The 16,891-nt window shown below is 44.6% G+C and overlaps 1 protein-coding gene across 17 annotated transcripts in view; it reads left to right on the top strand.

Annotated features, from left to right (window-relative positions):
* Nucleotides 1-16,891, top strand: part of ZBTB20 (zinc finger and BTB domain containing 20) — a 670,053-nt gene that overhangs the window by 332,142 nt on the left and 321,020 nt on the right. Inside the window, exon 1 of one of the 17 annotated variants that reach the window (XM_050957946.1) lies at nucleotides 2,313-2,358. The exons of the other annotated variants lie outside the window; for them this stretch is intronic. The gene's annotated coding sequence lies outside the window, so the exon portion shown is untranslated. Of the gene's footprint in view, nucleotides 1-2,312; nucleotides 2,359-16,891 lie in introns of those variants that run through there. 17 annotated transcript variants of the gene reach the window in all.

Here is a 16,891-nt window from a genome sequence, read left to right on the forward strand (position 1 = left end):
ACTTTTAAGTAGTTGGGAAGCCAAGAAGTAGCTCTTGAAATGGAAATCTTCACAGGTTGAGGCTGTGCAGCTCCTTGAAATTCTTCCATATCTTGAGTGCAACAGGGCTACATACAGGTGCTCTTACCCACCTCCCTCTCACAAAATCATGGAGAGTTCTGTGTGTGACCCAGAGAACTCTTGATGCCCACTGGCAGCGGGCATAAGGGTACATAAGGGTAACAGGGGTCTCTTGGACCTGGTATTTATATTCTGGTTCACCAGAAGGGGTCATGTGAGATCTCTAATAAAAGCTAGTGTCACACTGGTCATCAGTATCGATGCAAAATGCATGTATGGCTATTGTGTAAGGAGTTATGTATGTACACTGAAAATCATGTCCCTAAGGTCTCTGTCTAGGGACTGGTGACCAGCAAATAGGAAAAACAAGTTTTCTTTCTGGCAATAAATGTTTATTTATCTGCCTGTTCACATATATAGTAAATAGTGTATGGTTCACAGTGGGCCTCCACTCACCGGTCTGCATGGAATGCTAATGAAGGATTGTGAAATCTTCAAAGTGAGGAAATTATCTGGAAGTAGTACACCCAGGGGAGAAGAGGTGGACCCTAACTTGAAGTGCACATCAAAGATCCGTGCTGGTATATTTATGGGTGGAAAGAAATACCCTGGCATCCTTCATGAAGGAAGTGAGTTTGTGTAATGAAAAACAGGATTTCTGCTGGCCTTGGTTGAAAACGCTGGAGAGAACTTTGGGTCAGATTAGCTTCTTTAGGCTGGAGGATAACGTGAGTTAAGTTTAGTGTCTAGGAGGCATGTTACAATTTTGTTTTATATATAAGCATTTGTTTCCAATATTCTTACTATCACTCGAATCTCTGTTCTTTGATAATACACTTATTCTTGTTTCCACTATATATATATATCTACATGCAGTGTGTTCAGCAGAGTGGTTTTGTGAGGTATAACAGGTAAGCTGCGTTGTACTGTTCCTCTGGGAACAGCAGGCCTGGTAATTCTATGATCGTTCCATGGATCAGGGGCTGATGCTACAGGGAATGCTTTGAAGACTTGGGCAGGTGGTGTGTGCTTATTGCTAATCTGTACTGAGAGAGCAAGGCCTGCGGAGGCCTGGAAGGCAGTGTTTGTGTTGCCAGAAGCTGGTGGTTTCAGGGAGCTAATAAATAGTAGGCATGGACAAGACTGCTTCCCACTAAGGGAAGGTAATGGTGAGGTGCCTCACAACCCTGTGTAGCCCAGGGAAGCATCATAGCATGCAGCCGTGATTCCTTTCTATTGTTGTTTTGGGGCTGATAGGCCCTGTTATCATTGAAGTCCTGGAGGAGATACCCTCTCATGAAGGTTCTTTTGTTCCTGCTTGAGTGAGACCCCTTTCTAACACGTTGTCTAACAGAAGGTGAGTTGGCAAGGGAAAAAGTCACTTTGTGGTTCGGGTCTAAGGGAAATGTGCTATTGACATAATATCCCTTCCAAATGCCTCATCAGCCTGGGTCTGGAGTCATCCCTTGGTCTCTCATCATGGGGTACCACCCTCTTGGACTCAGAATCAATCTCAGTGGCAGCTTTCTACTGATCTTCTTCACAAAATTTTCTGCTGTAGCATGGGGACAGTTTCACTAGTGGTAGCAATGGTGGAGGTGCTAGTGTAGACTCAACTTTTTAACTGCTGTGTCACCCAGGCATCCTCAGGGCAAGTCTGTGTGACATGGCAGTAAAAACACTGGTGGGTGCAAATGCTTGCTATACAAGGATGTTCCCAGCACTGCTACCACCAGCAGAGCTACAACAGTGGAGAAATGTAAGGAAAACTCAATGCAGACAAGGCCTTTGACTCTGTAGCCCAGTAGCTAACAAAGCTTCCAAAGGCCAGCTACCATGAAGACTTATTCAGACCCCTAGTATTCAGCTGTGTATCACTCTGTGTGTTTATATACATTTCTATAATGCATGTGTTATATATATTTTTCACATGTTTATATTTATATGCCTGTGCTGTTGCTGATGGAAATTCATGAGAATACAGTACATTCATGCATATTCTTGGGTGTATCAGCATGTGTTTATATATATATATACACACACACACACATAATTTTGTGTGTGTATATATATATATTATGTATGTGTGTAGCGAAACAGATGCACTGTAGGCAGATAGAGCAGATAAATATAGATTCAAATAGAAGCATAAGTGTATAAATATAGACACTATATAGAGTGAAAGCAAGCACATCAGCACAGTTTCATTATTACTTGTATTCCATATAATAAAAGAGTAGCTGACATTGAAATGACTGCCTGGGTGACACTATCAGATTTCAGAAGGCACAGTGTAAGGTAAGAAAATAACCTCTCTCTCTCCACTATCAAGAGCATTTAAGCAGGAAGATTTATTACCTTTAATTATTTTCTTGATAAAAGTTTTTGCATGATCTTTTTGGGGGTGAGGAAAGAAGGCGGAAGCAAGATACAAATATGTAAATTCCCCCTAAAATAAGTAAATAATGTAAAAATCTTGACCCAGATTTAGTGGAAGGGGAACCATCCCATCTACCACACACAACATCTATTTCTATAGTGAGCCACATGCATGATTTTCAACTTTGTTTCTTCTGGTGCTGGCCAGGTCTGCTTTGCTTCATTTCTGCCTGTCTCTGCAAGTGAGCTTGGATGGCAATGAATGAGGAAAGATTTTAAAGTACAAGGGAAAAAATTAATCATGGCTACTGGTGTGTAAGTGTGTGTGTGTGTGTGTGTGTGTGTGTGTGAGAGAGAGAGAGAGAGAGAGAGAGAGAGAGAGCGAGCATGCACATCTTTGTTCCCCATTTGTTAATCACATTGTGTCTGCTTTTACTGGTGAAAATAGTTTTGGGTTTTTTTTAGTCCATTTAGCCCTGTCAGACCATCTAGTTTTGACTAGTCTATTCTGTGGTTATAGTGATATACACCTCTACTCCGGTATAACGCGACCTGATATAACACAAATTCAAATATAACATGGTAAAGCAGTGCTCCAGGGGGGTGGGGCTGCGCACTCTGGTGGATCAAAGCAAGTTCGATATAACGCGGTTTCACCTATAACACAGTAAGATATTTTGGCTCCTGAGGACAGTGTTATATCGGGGTAGAGGTGTATATATTTAGAAACAAGATGTCAGGTGCTGTCTCCCAATAGTTAGGCCTAGTAGGGTGGGGACTGGGCTGAGGGTAGCGGTGGAATTGAGATCCAGGGACAGGCCAGGGTCAGAACTAGGGTTGCCAACTTTCTACTCAAACTCAGGGTGCACAAAACCAAACCCTGCCCCTTCTCTGAGGCCCCGCCTTCACTCACTCCATCCCCCCACTCTCTGTTGCTTGCTGTCACCACACTCACTCACTCACTCATATTCTCCAGGCTGGCTCAGTGGGATGGAGTATGGGAGGGGGTGAGGGCTCCAACTGAGGGTGCAGGCTCCAGGGTGGGGCCAGAAAAGAGGAGTTCATGGTGTGGGAGGAGGTTCCAAGCTGAGGCATTGGGTTGGGATGCGGGAGGGAGTGAGGGCTCCGGCTGGGGGTATGGGCTCTCGTGTGGGGCCAGGGATGACGGATTTGAGGTGCAGGAGGGTGCTCTGGGATGGGACTTAGGAGTTCAGAGGGTGGGAGGGGGATCAGGGCTGGGGCAAGGGGTTGGGACACAGGAGGAGGTCAGGAGTGCAAGCTCCAGGCGGTGCTTACCTGAAGCAGCTCCCGGAAGCAGCGACATGACACCACTTCCAGCTCCTACAAGGAGGCGCAGCCAGGCGGCTCTGCGCACTGCCCCATCTGCAGGCGCTGCCCCTGCAGCTCCCATTGGCTGTGGTTCCTGGCCAATAGGAGCTGTGGAGCCAAGAATTGGGGCGGGACAGCGTGAGGAGCCCCCTGACTGCCCCTAGGTGTAGAAGTCGGAGGGGGAACATACTGCTGCTTCTGGAAACCATGCGGAGCCATGGCAGGCAGGGAGCCTGCCGTAGCCCCGTTGTTTCACTGTCCAGACCTTTAACAGGCCAGTCAGTGGTGGTGACTGGAGCTGCCAGGGTCCCTTTTTGGCCAGGTATTCCGGTTGTAAACCAAACACCTGGCAACCCTAGTAAGAACTGAGATCAGAGTCTGTAGATGAGCCAGTATCAGTACAATAGCCGGAGTCCAGATGCAAGCCAAGGGTCAATGCTGGGTGGTAAAAGTCAGTGAATAAGCCAAATCAGTACTGTAGCCAGAGTCCAGATACAGGCGAAAGGAGCATGTCAGTAACATGGTTGGAGCAAGCTCAAAGTAGGGCAACGACAAAACTGGAACAGTGGTTCAGGCAAGACTGGGGCAGGAACTGGATCAGGCTGGGAGTCCGGAGAGGCTGGTACATTGTGAGGCAGCAGGAGGGTTCCTGGCCAAGTAGTGCTCTTGCACAAACTGATCCCCAGCTCTGGCGGGGCTGGGAAAGTACCTGAGCCTGGGAATCGTCTGACTCAGGCTCTCCTCAGCAATAGGCTGCTGCTACATGCCTGAAGGGTAAGTTAGTGCAGCTGACCAAGCAGCCCTGGTTTGCTTGCGGGTTCTGCCTCACACAAGAGGGTCCTAATCTTATTAAATTGAAAAATTTCTCAATGCCTATATTCAAGTTGATCTGAAAAGGCAGAAAATTTGTCTTCCTTGGTGTTTCTATGAAGACACTGGGAGAGCTTGGAATTGCTGGGGATTTCCAGAATATTGTCAATAGCATGCTTTGTTTTTCTTTTTGACTGTAAATATGATAGTCAAAGAGGCAGTGTAACATGCCTTGAGAAAGGGACTGGCAGCCAAGTCTCCTGAGTTCTGCTTCCAACACTGACCGTGGCCACATCACTTGACTTCTCTGTGCCTGTTTCCCCATTTATAAAATAGAATTGGTAATAGTTTTCTCACAGGAATGCAGCTGAATAATGTCTTACTCTGTAAGTAGTCATGTTGAGCTCATTGGGACTATTGATGGAGTCAGGTACTTCCTATGGTGAGTAGATAAGTTAGAATGTGGCTCTTAATGTTTTCAAAGTGCTTTGAGATCCTTGAGGAGCAAAAGATACAAAAATGCAAATGATTAATCATTATTATATACCAGGGGTTGGCAACCTTTCAGAAGTGGTGTTCCGAGTCTTCATTTATTCGCTCTAATTTAAGGTTTTGCCTGCGTGTAATACATTTTAACATTTTAGAAGATCTCTTTCTATAAGTCTATAATATATAACTAAGCCATTGTTGTATATAAAGTAAATAAGGTTTTTAAAATGTTTAAGAAGCTTCATTTAAAATTAAATTAAAATGCTGAGCCCCCCAGACCGGTGGCCAGGACCCAGGCAGTGTGAGTGCCACTGAAAATCAGCTCGCGTGCCGCCTTTGGCACGCTTGCCATAGGTTGCTTACACTTGTTATATACTATACGCAAGCAGCCCATCTATTTGTAACTTTTTAATTGTTTTCATATAGACCCTATTAGCTGATGAGTATCTTCAGTTTTCTCTAGTTGGACTAACTGAATAATGAAGCAGAATAGAAATAAACACCAACATACACACACACTCAGAGTATAAGCAACATTAAGGGTGTAAGAAGAAAACCCAGGAAATTCAAACAAGGCTGGCAATCCCTTAATAACATTCGACCCCTTGTGTGTAGACATTGACACATCTATGGTATAATATGTCACACCACCACCTGGGGCCTATTCGTCCCTTCTTAAGGACACACTCAGCTCCCCTTAACGTTGCATTTTGAAGGCCAGTGTATATTTGTGGAATCTAATCTAAGGAGAGTGTTTAGTAGTAAAAGTAAAAGCCTGGAAGAACTCAGGACTCCTGGGTTCTGTTCTTGATTCTACTGCTGAATTGCTATCTGGCCTTGTGTAAGTCACAGTTTTCAAACTTGTGTGACAATAGTTAAGTATCCAGATGTGTATTTTGACACTTACATACCCATATTAGGCATCTAATGTTAATGCTGATTTAGGGTCAGATTTTCAAAAGTGTCCAAGGTCTGTACTTTCAAAGGTATTTTGGTGCCTAGTGGGATTTTAAAAAGTGCTTAGGCGCATATCTGCATCTTTCGGTGCCTAAGTACCTTTGAAAATGTCCTACGTGACTTAAGAGCCTAACTTTCAATGGGATTTAGGCTCCTAGGTCACATAGATGCTTTTGAAAATTTTGTCCTTAGTGAGTAAGTATGGATTTGTGTGCCTAACTTTAGGTAGCCAAGTCTGAAAATAGCCGTTTCCCTCTGTCATAAACAGATAGCTAAGGGTTAATGTCTCGTTCACCTGAAGCACCTGACCAGAGGACCAATCAGGAAACCGGATTTTTTCAACTCTGGGTGGAGGGAAGTGTGTGTCTGAGTCTTTGTTTTCTGCCTGCCTGCTTTCTCTGAGCTTTGGAGAAGTAGTTTCTTTTTTCTAGTCTTCTGTTCCCAAGTGTAAGGACAAAGAGATCAGATAGTAAGTTCTATGGTTTCTTTTCTTTGGTATTTGCATGAATATAAGTGCTGGAGTGCTTTGATTTGTATTCTTTTTGAATAAGGCTGTTTATTCAATATTCTTTTAAGCAATTGACCCTGTGTTGTATCATTTAATACAGAGAGAACATTTGTACTTATTTTTCTTTCTTTTTATATAAAGCTTTCTTTTTAGGACCTGTTGGAGTTTTTCTTTACTTCAGGGAAATTGAGTCTGTACTCACCAGGGAATTGGTGGGAGGAAGGAATCGGGGAGATCTGTGTGTTGGATTGCTAGCCTGATTTTTGCATTCCCTCTGGGGGGAATAGGAAAGTACTTTTTGTTTCCAGGATTGGGAACAGAGAGGGAGATTCACTCTGTTTGGGTTCATAGAGCTTGTGTCTGTGTATCTCTCCAGGAGCACCTGGAGGGGGGAAGGGAAAAAGGATTATTTCCCTTTGTTGTGAGACTCAAGGGATTTGGGTCTTGGGGTCCCCAGGGAAGGTTTTTCAGGGGGACCAGAGTGCCCCAAAACACTCTAATTTTTTGGGTGGTGGCAGCAAGTACCAGGTCCAAGCTGGTAACTAAGCTTGGAGGTTTTCATGCTAACCCCCATATCTTGGACGCTAAGGTCCAAATCTGGGACTAAGTTTATGTCATGGTGGCAGCGGTGGGATAGGCTGGTCAGGAATGTGGACTTTTGCAGTCTATGACAATTATCCTATCCCCATGCTACTGGGGGAAGACTTGGCCAACCAGGTGAGGCGGGCCAAGAGAGTGGGAATGGTTACACGTAGCCAAACCAGGCAAGCTTCCAGACCCATTCCTGTTCCTGAACCGTCCACAGAGGCCCCGTCTGGGTTACCAGAGACCCAGACAGAGGTAGTGGACCCGGATTCCATGCCTACCACTGAAACAGCCACAGCATCTCCAGTCCCAGGCCCGGAACTGGAACAGCAACCAGCACCAGCAAGTGCAACTACATCTTCAAACTCAACGCCAGAGGGCGCCAGTGAGCCAAAACTGGCAGAAGCAACAGACAGCCATACCCAAAAGGCTCAGCCAGAGCCTGAAATACCCTCAGGTGCACCAGCGGAGAGCGGTTCACCAGCAACGGAAACAACCCCATCACCTACATCGCTTCCAGAGGGACCAAGCCCAAGTCCACAGTCTGAGGAAGAACTGGTGACCCCAGACTCAAGGGAACAGTTCCAGACTGAGCAGGAAGTGGATGACAGCCTTCAGAAAGCTTGGGCGGCGGCACGGAGCACCCCACCGCCTCTCAGCTCTTCTAATCGATCCCGGTTTGTTATAGACCAAGGACTTTTATACAAGGAAATTCTTTCTGGTGGACACCGGGAAGAATGGCAGCCGCAAAAACAGTTGGTGGTTCCAACTAAGTACCGGGGGAAGCTCTTAAGCTTAGCCCATGATCATCCCAGTGGCCATGCTGGGGTGAACCGAACCAAGGACCGGTTGGGGAAGTCCTTCCACTGGGAGGGGATGGGCAAGGACGTTGCCAAGTATGTCCGGTCTTGTGAGGTATGCCAAAGAGTGGGTAAGCCTCAAGACCAGGTCAAGGCCCCTCTCCAGCCACTCCCCATAATTGAGGTCCCATTTCAGCGAGTAGCTGTGGATATTCTGGGCCCTTTCCCAAAAAAGACGCCCAGAGGAAAGCAGTACGTACTGACTTTAGTGGACTTTGCTACCCGATGGCCAGAAGCAGTCGCTCTAGGCAACACCAGGGCTAACACTGTGTGCCTGGCCCTAACAGACATCTTTGCCAGGGTAGGTTGGCCCTGCGACATCCTTACAGATTCAGGGTCTAATTTCCTGGCAGGGACCATGGAAAAACTGTGGGAAACTCATGGGGTGAATCACTTGGTTGCCACCCCATACCACCATCAAACCAATGGCCTGGTGGAAAGGTTCAATGGAACTTTGGGGGCCATGATACGAAAATTCATCAACGAATTCTCCAATAATTGGGACCTAGTGTTGCAGCAGTTGCTGTTTGCCTACAGGGCTGTACCACATCCCAGTTTAGGGTTTTCACCATTTGAACTTGTGTATGGTCACGAGGTTAAGGGGCCATTACAGTTGGTGAAGCAGCAATGGGAGGGGTTTACGCCTTCTCCAGGAACTAACATTCTGGACTTTGTAAGCAACCTACAAAGCACCCTCCGACACTCTTTAGCCCTTGCTAGAGAGAACCTAAAGGATGCTCAAGAAGAGCAAAAGGCCTGGTATGACAGACATGCCAGAGAACGTTCCTTCAAGGTAGGAGACCAGGTTATGGTCTTGAAGGCGCAACAGGCCCATAAGATGGAAGCATCATGGGAAGGGCCATTCACGGTCCAAGAGCGCCTGGGAGCTGTAAACTACCTCATAGCATTTCCCAATTCCTCACTAAAGCCTAAAGTGTACCATGTTAATTCTCTCAAGCCTTTCTATTCCAGAGACTTACAGGTTTGTCAGTTTACAGTCCAGGGAGAGGATGCTGAGTGGCCTGACGGTGTCTACTACGACGGGAAAAAAGACGGTGGCGTGGAAGAGGTGAACCTCTCAACCACTCTGGAACGTCTGCAGCGGCAGCAAATCAAGGAGCTGTGCACTAGCTTCGCCCCATTGTTCTCAGCCACCCCAGGACGGACTGAACGGGCATACCACTCCATTGATACAGGTAATGCTCACCCAATCAGAACCCCACCCTACCGAGTGTCTCCTCATGCCCAAGCTGCTATAGAACGGGAGATCCAGAACATGCTACAGATGGGTATAATCCGCCCATCTACCAGTGCATGGGCATCTCCAGTGGTTCTGGTACCCAAACCAGATGGGGAAATACGCTTTTGCGTGGACTACCGTAAGCTAAATGCGGTAACTCGTCCGGACAACTATCCAATGCCACGCACCGATGAGCTATTGGAAAAGTTGGGACGTGCCCAGTTCATCTCTACAATAGACTTAACCAAGGGGTACTGGCAAGTACCGCTAGATGAACCTGCCAAGGAGAGGTCAGCATTCGTCACCCATGCGGGGGTGTATGAATTCAATGTCCTTCCTTTCGGCCTTCGAAATGCACCCGCCACCTTCCAGAGGCTGGTAGATGGTCTACTAGCTGGACTGGGAGAATTTGCAGTTGCCTACCTCGATGATGTGGCCATTTTTTCAGACTCCTGGCCCGAACACCTTCTACACCTGGAAAAGGTCTTTGAGCGCATCAGGCAGGCAGGACTAACTGTTAAGGCCAAAAAGTGTCAAATAGGCCAAAACAGAGTGACTTACCTGGGGCACCAGGTGGGTCGAGGAACCATAAACCCCCTACAGGCCAAGGTAGATGCTATCCAAAAGTGGCCTGTCCCACGGTCCAAGAAGCAGGTCCAATCCTTCTTAGGCTTGGCCGGATACTACAGGCGATTTGTACCACACTACAGCCAAATCGCTGCCCCACTGACCGACCTGACCAAAAAGACCCAGCCAAATGCAGTTAAGTGGACTGATGAGTGTCAAAAGGCCTTTACCCAACTTAAGGCAACGCTCATGTCGGACCCTGTGCTCAGGGCCCCGGATTTTGACAAGCCATTCCTAGTAACCACAGATGCATCTGAGCGTGGTATAGGAGCAGTGCTCATGCAGGAAGCAACAGATCACAACTTCCATCCTGTCGTGTTTCTCAGCAAGAAACTGTCTGAGAGGGAAAGTCACTGGTCAGTCAGTGAAAAGGAATGCTATGCCATTGTGTACGCCCTGGAAAAGCTACGCCCATATGTTTGGGGACGGCGGTTCCAACTACAAACTGACCATGCTGCACTAAAGTGGCTTCATACTGCCAAGGGGAACAACAAGAAACTTCTTCGTTGGAGTTTAGCTCTCCAAGATTTTGATTTTGAAATTCAACACATCACAGGAGCTTCTAACAAAGTAGCTGATGCACTCTCCCGTGAGAGTTTCCCAGAATTCAGTAGTTAAAAAGTGTTCTTAAAATGTAGAAGTCTGTTAGTTATATACTTAGGAGTATATGTAAAGGCCTATGTGTTGTATTAATCTGTTTATTTTCAAGTTCTAGAAGGAAATCGCCGCCAGTGAGCTTCCCCACTGTCTGCAATTTGGGGGGCGTGTCATAAACAGATAGCTAAGGGTTAATGTCTCGTTCACCTGAAGCACCTGACCAGAGGACCAATCAGGAAACCGGATTTTTTCAACTCTGGGTGGAGGGAAGTGTGTGTCTGAGTCTTTGTTTTCTGCCTGCCTGCTTTCTCTGAGCTTTGGAGAAGTAGTTTCTTTTTTCTAGTCTTCTGTTCCCAAGTGTAAGGACAAAGAGATCAGATAGTAAGTTCTATGGTTTCTTTTCTTTGGTATTTGCATGAATATAAGTGCTGGAGTGCTTTGATTTGTATTCTTTTTGAATAAGGCTGTTTATTCAATATTCTTTTAAGCAATTGACCCTGTGTTGTATCATTTAATACAGAGAGAACATTTGTACTTATTTTTCTTTCTTTTTATATAAAGCTTTCTTTTTAGGACCTGTTGGAGTTTTTCTTTACTTCAGGGAAATTGAGTCTGTACTCACCAGGGAATTGGTGGGAGGAAGGAATCGGGGAGATCTGTGTGTTGGATTGCTAGCCTGATTTTTGCATTCCCTCTGGGGGGAATAGGAAAGTACTTTTTGTTTCCAGGATTGGGAACAGAGAGGGAGTTTCACTCTGTTTGGGTTCACAGAGCTTGTGTCTGTGTATCTCTCCAGGAGCACCTGGAGGGGGGAAGGGAAAAAGGATTATTTCCCTTTGTTGTGAGACTCAAGGGATTTGGGTCTTGGGGTCCCCAGGGAAGGTTTTTCAGGGGGACCAGAGTGCCCCAAAACACTCTAATTTTTTGGGTGGTGGCAGCAAGTACCAGGTCCAAGCTGGTAACTAAGCTTGGAGGTTTTCATGCTAACCCCCATATCTTGGACGCTAAGGTCCAAATCTGGGACTAAGGTTATGTCTCTGTTCAGTGAGTATTACAATGCATATCTCAGAGGTTAGTTGTGAGGCTTAATTGATGTTTGTACATAACTTTTGATTACTTGAATGGAAAGCAGAGAAGGTTTGCATCAATAGTGTGCCCTTGATGCCAAGAAGGCTAACGGCATTTTGGGCTGTATAAGTAGGGGCACTGCCAGCAGATTGAGGGACATGATCATTCCCCTCTATTCAACATTGGTGAGGCCTTATCTGGAGTACTGTGTCCAGTTTTGGGCCCCACACTATAAGGATGTGGAAAAACTGGAATTTTTGTTGCCAGCAGAGGGCAACAAAAATGATTAAGGGGCTGGAGCACATGACTTACGAGGAGAGGCTGAGGGAATTGGGATTGTTTAATCTGCAGAAGAGAAGAATGAGGGGGGATTTGATAGCTGCTTTCAATTACCTGAAAGGGGGTTCCAAAGAGGATGGATCTAGACTGTTCTCAGTGGTACCAGATGACAGAACAAGGACTGATGATCTCAAGTTGCAGTGGGGGAGGTTTAGGTTGGATATTAGGAAAAACTTTTTCACTATGAGGGTACTGAAGCACTGGAATGGATTACCTAGGGAGGTGGTGGAATCTCCTTCCTTATAGGTTTTTAAGGTCAGACTTGACAAAGCCCTGGCGGGGATGATTTAGTTGGGGATTGGTCCTGCTTTGAGCATGGGGTTGGACCAGATGACCTCCTGAGGTCCCTTCCAACCCTGATATTCTATGATTCTATGAAAAGTCTGAATATGGACAGTCACTGTGGAGAAGTCAGGACTGGATATTGGCAGCATGGTCCAACTGTTAGGACCAGTGCAAAGTATGATACTATAGCACTTCCTCAAGCTAGCAGAAAGGGTATAGGACATGTTTTCTGCCTGCATTTTGAGTTAGTGGGACTGTATTACACAGTTTTCATTGTCTATTTTAGGAGTAGCATTAAAGGGATACAAGAAATGTAACAAATTGACATGGTAAGAGGTAGTGTTTTAGAGACTCCTAACAACTATTAATGACCCAGAAAGTTCTTACAAGTCCTCCTAGTCTCTTTTTTGCAGTTGTAAAACTACAGATCCATAAAATGTTTAAAACTCATATGGCCAGATTTTGAGCTGGTATAAGTGAGCACAGCTCTGAGGAAATCAATGGAGCAATGCTGATTTTCACCAGCTGAGGATGTGGCCCACAATATATACTACAGATGGGAAAGCACCAGAACGCTGGTCCAAACATCCCTTAATTTTGGGGCCATCTCTGCTATTTACCAGTTAATCTGTAACTACTTACTACAGTGTTATCCAGTTATTTTCAACAGGTATATTGGTTTTCAAAATAGAACTCCTCCCATAGGAACCAATCCAAGTCTGAGTGAAGTCATATGAATGTCTTTCCATTGACTGGGACAGGAGTTGCGTTGGGCTCTTAGTTACAGGTCACTCACAGTACAGTTTCAAAGTCTGCCGTGGAGGTTATCCTAACAAAGTACCAAGTGCATTTATCTTGGTTTCCAAATGTTATTTGCTACTTCCCTCTTCCCTTCCTTCCCCAGCACTCAAAAAAACCCTTATAAAGGGATTCAATTGTACTGTTTTCTATATTTGCAAAGAGAAATTTAAAAAAGCCTTGCCCCTGGTCTGAGACCATGTGCATGTTGTGTTTCAGCTCATTACAAATCAGATCATTACAGCTGAGTTATGAAGTCTTAAACAGTGAGGTTTATAATGGAAACACTGACACAGCTTCAATTATAGTGATTCTGGCAGGGTTCGCCATAGTATCCAGAGATGCTTTCCTGACTCTAAGGTCTCTGCTAGTATCTTTGGACCTTCTTTTCTGAGTCTCTGCCAATTCCACTGCAGTTTGTTTTGGCTATAACCATCTTGGAAATGTGCCAGTGTGTTTCAGCCATTATAAACCATACCATTACACATGGTGTGATTTTTTTAATAGCTTCTGCTGTGTCACGGTAGTTTCCAAAATGGTGGAGCCTGGGAAGTTCATATGAATCAGAGAAACCCGTGGGAGGAAAATAAAGGTAAATAGCAAAGTACAGCATATTTATTGCCAGCTACATCACTGTAATGAAAACATTTTTAACATTTGTGTGCAAAAGGTTCTAGTAACTCTCAGTAGCAGAAACAGTTGCTGTATATCACCATAGTTATTTTTCTGTTGCCATTATTTCTGTTTTGTACTATTCATTTTGTCACTGTCTGCCCACAGCAGCTTAGCACTACACTTGGCCCTTCTGTTTATCCAGCGGTTCTCAAACTCTGGGTTGGGACCCCAAAGTGGGTCATGACCCTGTTTTAATGGGATCACCGAGGCTGGTATTTAGACTTGCTGAGGCCCAGGGCAAAGCCTGAGCCCTGCTGCCTGGGGCCAATGCCAAGCTGCACCACTTGGGGCCAAAGCCCAAAGGCTTCAGCCCTGGGGAATGGAACTCAGGCTTAGGCTTCAGGCAGCAGGGCTCGGCTTACAGGCCCTTGGGCTTGGCCATTGCCCCTCCCCACCTAGGGCTGTGGGGCTCCAGCTCAGGCTTCAGTCCCTCTTCCTGGGATCCTCTCATAATTTTTGTTGTCAGAAGGGGGTCGTGGTGCAATGAAGTTTGAGAATCCCTGGACTTCTGTTCCATTAAAAGACAAACCCTGTATTAAGAGAATGTTAAGATTCTGCAGGTAAGCCCTCAAAGTCAGGAAATGCCAGAGTTAAAGTTGCTTATAAACTTAACTCTGTCCCTAGTACATATACCTAATGATTCAGTCTTTTAAGTACAGGACTACATATTATTTCTTGGCTAATAATAAAATATCATACTTCTTTTCTGCATCCTTAGATACACTCAGATTCTATTCACATATTACTCTTAAGTATACCAAATCCAAACAAACAGCTACAAAAACAAACAAACAGACAAAAAACATTAGTGGAAATTATGTTATTCATATGTATCTAAGGTTGTAGAAAAAATGGTCTATTACCGGAGAAATTAAATGCTGTACCATAATGCATATGCACAAGAGGGTAGTTTAAGTTTGAATGTGCAAACTTAACTTTTGGATTTCATGACTTCTGAGTACTTAGCCATGCAACTGTTAATGTGTGTGTTTTTTTTTAATGAGATTTCTGGAATCTGGAATTATTATTTACCTAAGCCCACCTCCTTCCATCCTAGAATGTCATATGCACACAAGGAATGCATTTTGTGAGACAAGGATTTCTGCGTTTAGCTGCTTCACTCATTTCATAGCTTCTCAGTGAGACAGGAGCCCTTGATTCATTTAAGGCCTGATCCTACTCCCATTGACTTCACTAGGAGTAGAGTGAGTATGCCAACTCCAAGCACTATTGAACATCCTACTGAAAGTTTTCATAGTTGTGGAAAACGGTTTGCCCTTGGTCTATAACATTCTCAACTGTATGAGCCAATGCACACTCAGTGAGGCAGGGCTCCTGCCAAAGTTCATCTTTCTACCCCCTGATCCCACCCACATTAGTACTACAGATGTTTAAAACAAGTTTGCAGTAAAGTACTGTATAATGGGTAATGCTAATTTTTTCACTCTTTTTATATGCAAAAATAAATGAACTTTGTTCAAGCCTTCCTCAAAATTTTACATTTAGGCAGAGAGCAGATCTAGAAAATTCCAATCCAGGAGGCAAAACTTTCAAAAAGTTAGGAATAACTGAAAACAAGTTGGTCATATTGGAAACTTCTTGTCTAGCTTTGCCATAGCTGGATCAATAGGTCTCTACCCATAAACTATATTAGAGATGGATCTGAACCATATAGGGTATGAACCCCCACATTGTTGACAAGTTTAGATCCTGATCTGTATCTCAAATTTACAACTCGGTACTCATCTCTAGGAAGTGGGTATTCACCCACGAAAGCTCATGCTCCAATACATCTGTTAGTCTATAAGGTGCCGCAGGACTCTTTGCTGCATCTCTATATGTAATACACATACACACTCTGGGCCAAGTTCACAAGCATAATACCACTCCCTTGGAATTGCCCTTGTTGAGTCCAGAGCTGAATTTGTCTCAGTGTATGTGTTCTTCATTCCTCCCACTACATCTCTCCTGGACATGAGACGGCAACATCTCATAAGATTAGGTGCTGCGTCCAAACTTGTAAGTATCGAAATCATACTGAAGTGTTTGGCCTAAACCTGGACACACATGGCCAGTATGGGATGGTGAAGCTGTTACGCTGTTTGCTAAGTCTGTACTACTCTAGTTCAACCTGCCAGAAACAGTCATCCTACAAGGCATCACTGAGAACTTGTTTGTCAAAACTTTTGCCAGTGACCCATTGACTATGAAGTAGTGTTTATGTCTTCCATAGGTCATTCCTTTCATTAGCATTCTCCTGTTCAAAAAAAGGAAATGCACCTTAATACATCTTTTTTATCAGCTCACTTTATTTTAATCTGTGTGCCTAATGCAAATTGCATGCCTTATTACTCCCTTACAAATAACTTTCTCTTTAGTTCTGTAAGGATCAGTTTCATTTTAAAACAATTCAGAGAGTTAAAGAGGAAGCTTGTGACTTTTTGAGCAGACCTCTTCCAGAGGAATTTCAGTGCATTTTGCCCTCCCCATCAGACAACAAAATGAATGAGCATGTGTGAGTGCGGGTGGGAGAAATGTGCTATCTTTCTCTCCATCCCTATCTAATCTATCTAATGTACTGACAGAGAGAAATCCAGGATGGACAGTAGTGGGTAGTTAGTATTAGTCTTGATGGACCTGAACATACACCCTGTATTCAAACTCCCCCAATCTTTTTTGTGGGAAGGATTAATTAATGTTCTTTAAACAGGAAAAAGACTCTATATGTGCTAAGGCTGTAAGATCTTTTGGGCAGAAGAATGTGGCTTACTCTATTGTGCTCCTGTTGAAGTCAAGGGGAGTGTTGCCACTCAGTTCAATGGGAGCTGGAGCAGACCATAGGGAACTTGAACAAGGAAGTGAATGGCAGATCACACATGAATGGCTTGAAGGATCAGGTTAACAATGATAAAAAGTAGCTTGATATTATCTCTCATTTCTTTACAGAAGTGTTCTGTATCAGGTAACTTGTATCTCAGCTTAAGCAATTTGGATTGCCCATAGTGATTTCCCCTTTCACTGACTTCCAGAGTATCTAAGAGAATAAATCCCTGCCCTTGGTAGGTATGCCATAGGAGAAGAATATTCATGTGCATAGACCATGAAGAATAGTACTAGAGCCTTACAGAGAATGCCCCTACTCATGCCTCACACCGTGTCACAGAAATATCCCTGGAGAAAACACGTGCAAATATAGCTCATTAACTGGTGTCAGAAATGTTGTTGTGTGCATAACTGGGCACCAGCTGTGGCATCACAACAGGTTAACCAAGTCGGTGATGATAG

This window comes from Gopherus flavomarginatus, chromosome 1 (genome assembly GCF_025201925.1).
Source record: "Gopherus flavomarginatus isolate rGopFla2 chromosome 1, rGopFla2.mat.asm, whole genome shotgun sequence".
Classification (NCBI taxonomy): Eukaryota; Metazoa; Chordata; order Testudines; family Testudinidae; genus Gopherus; species Gopherus flavomarginatus.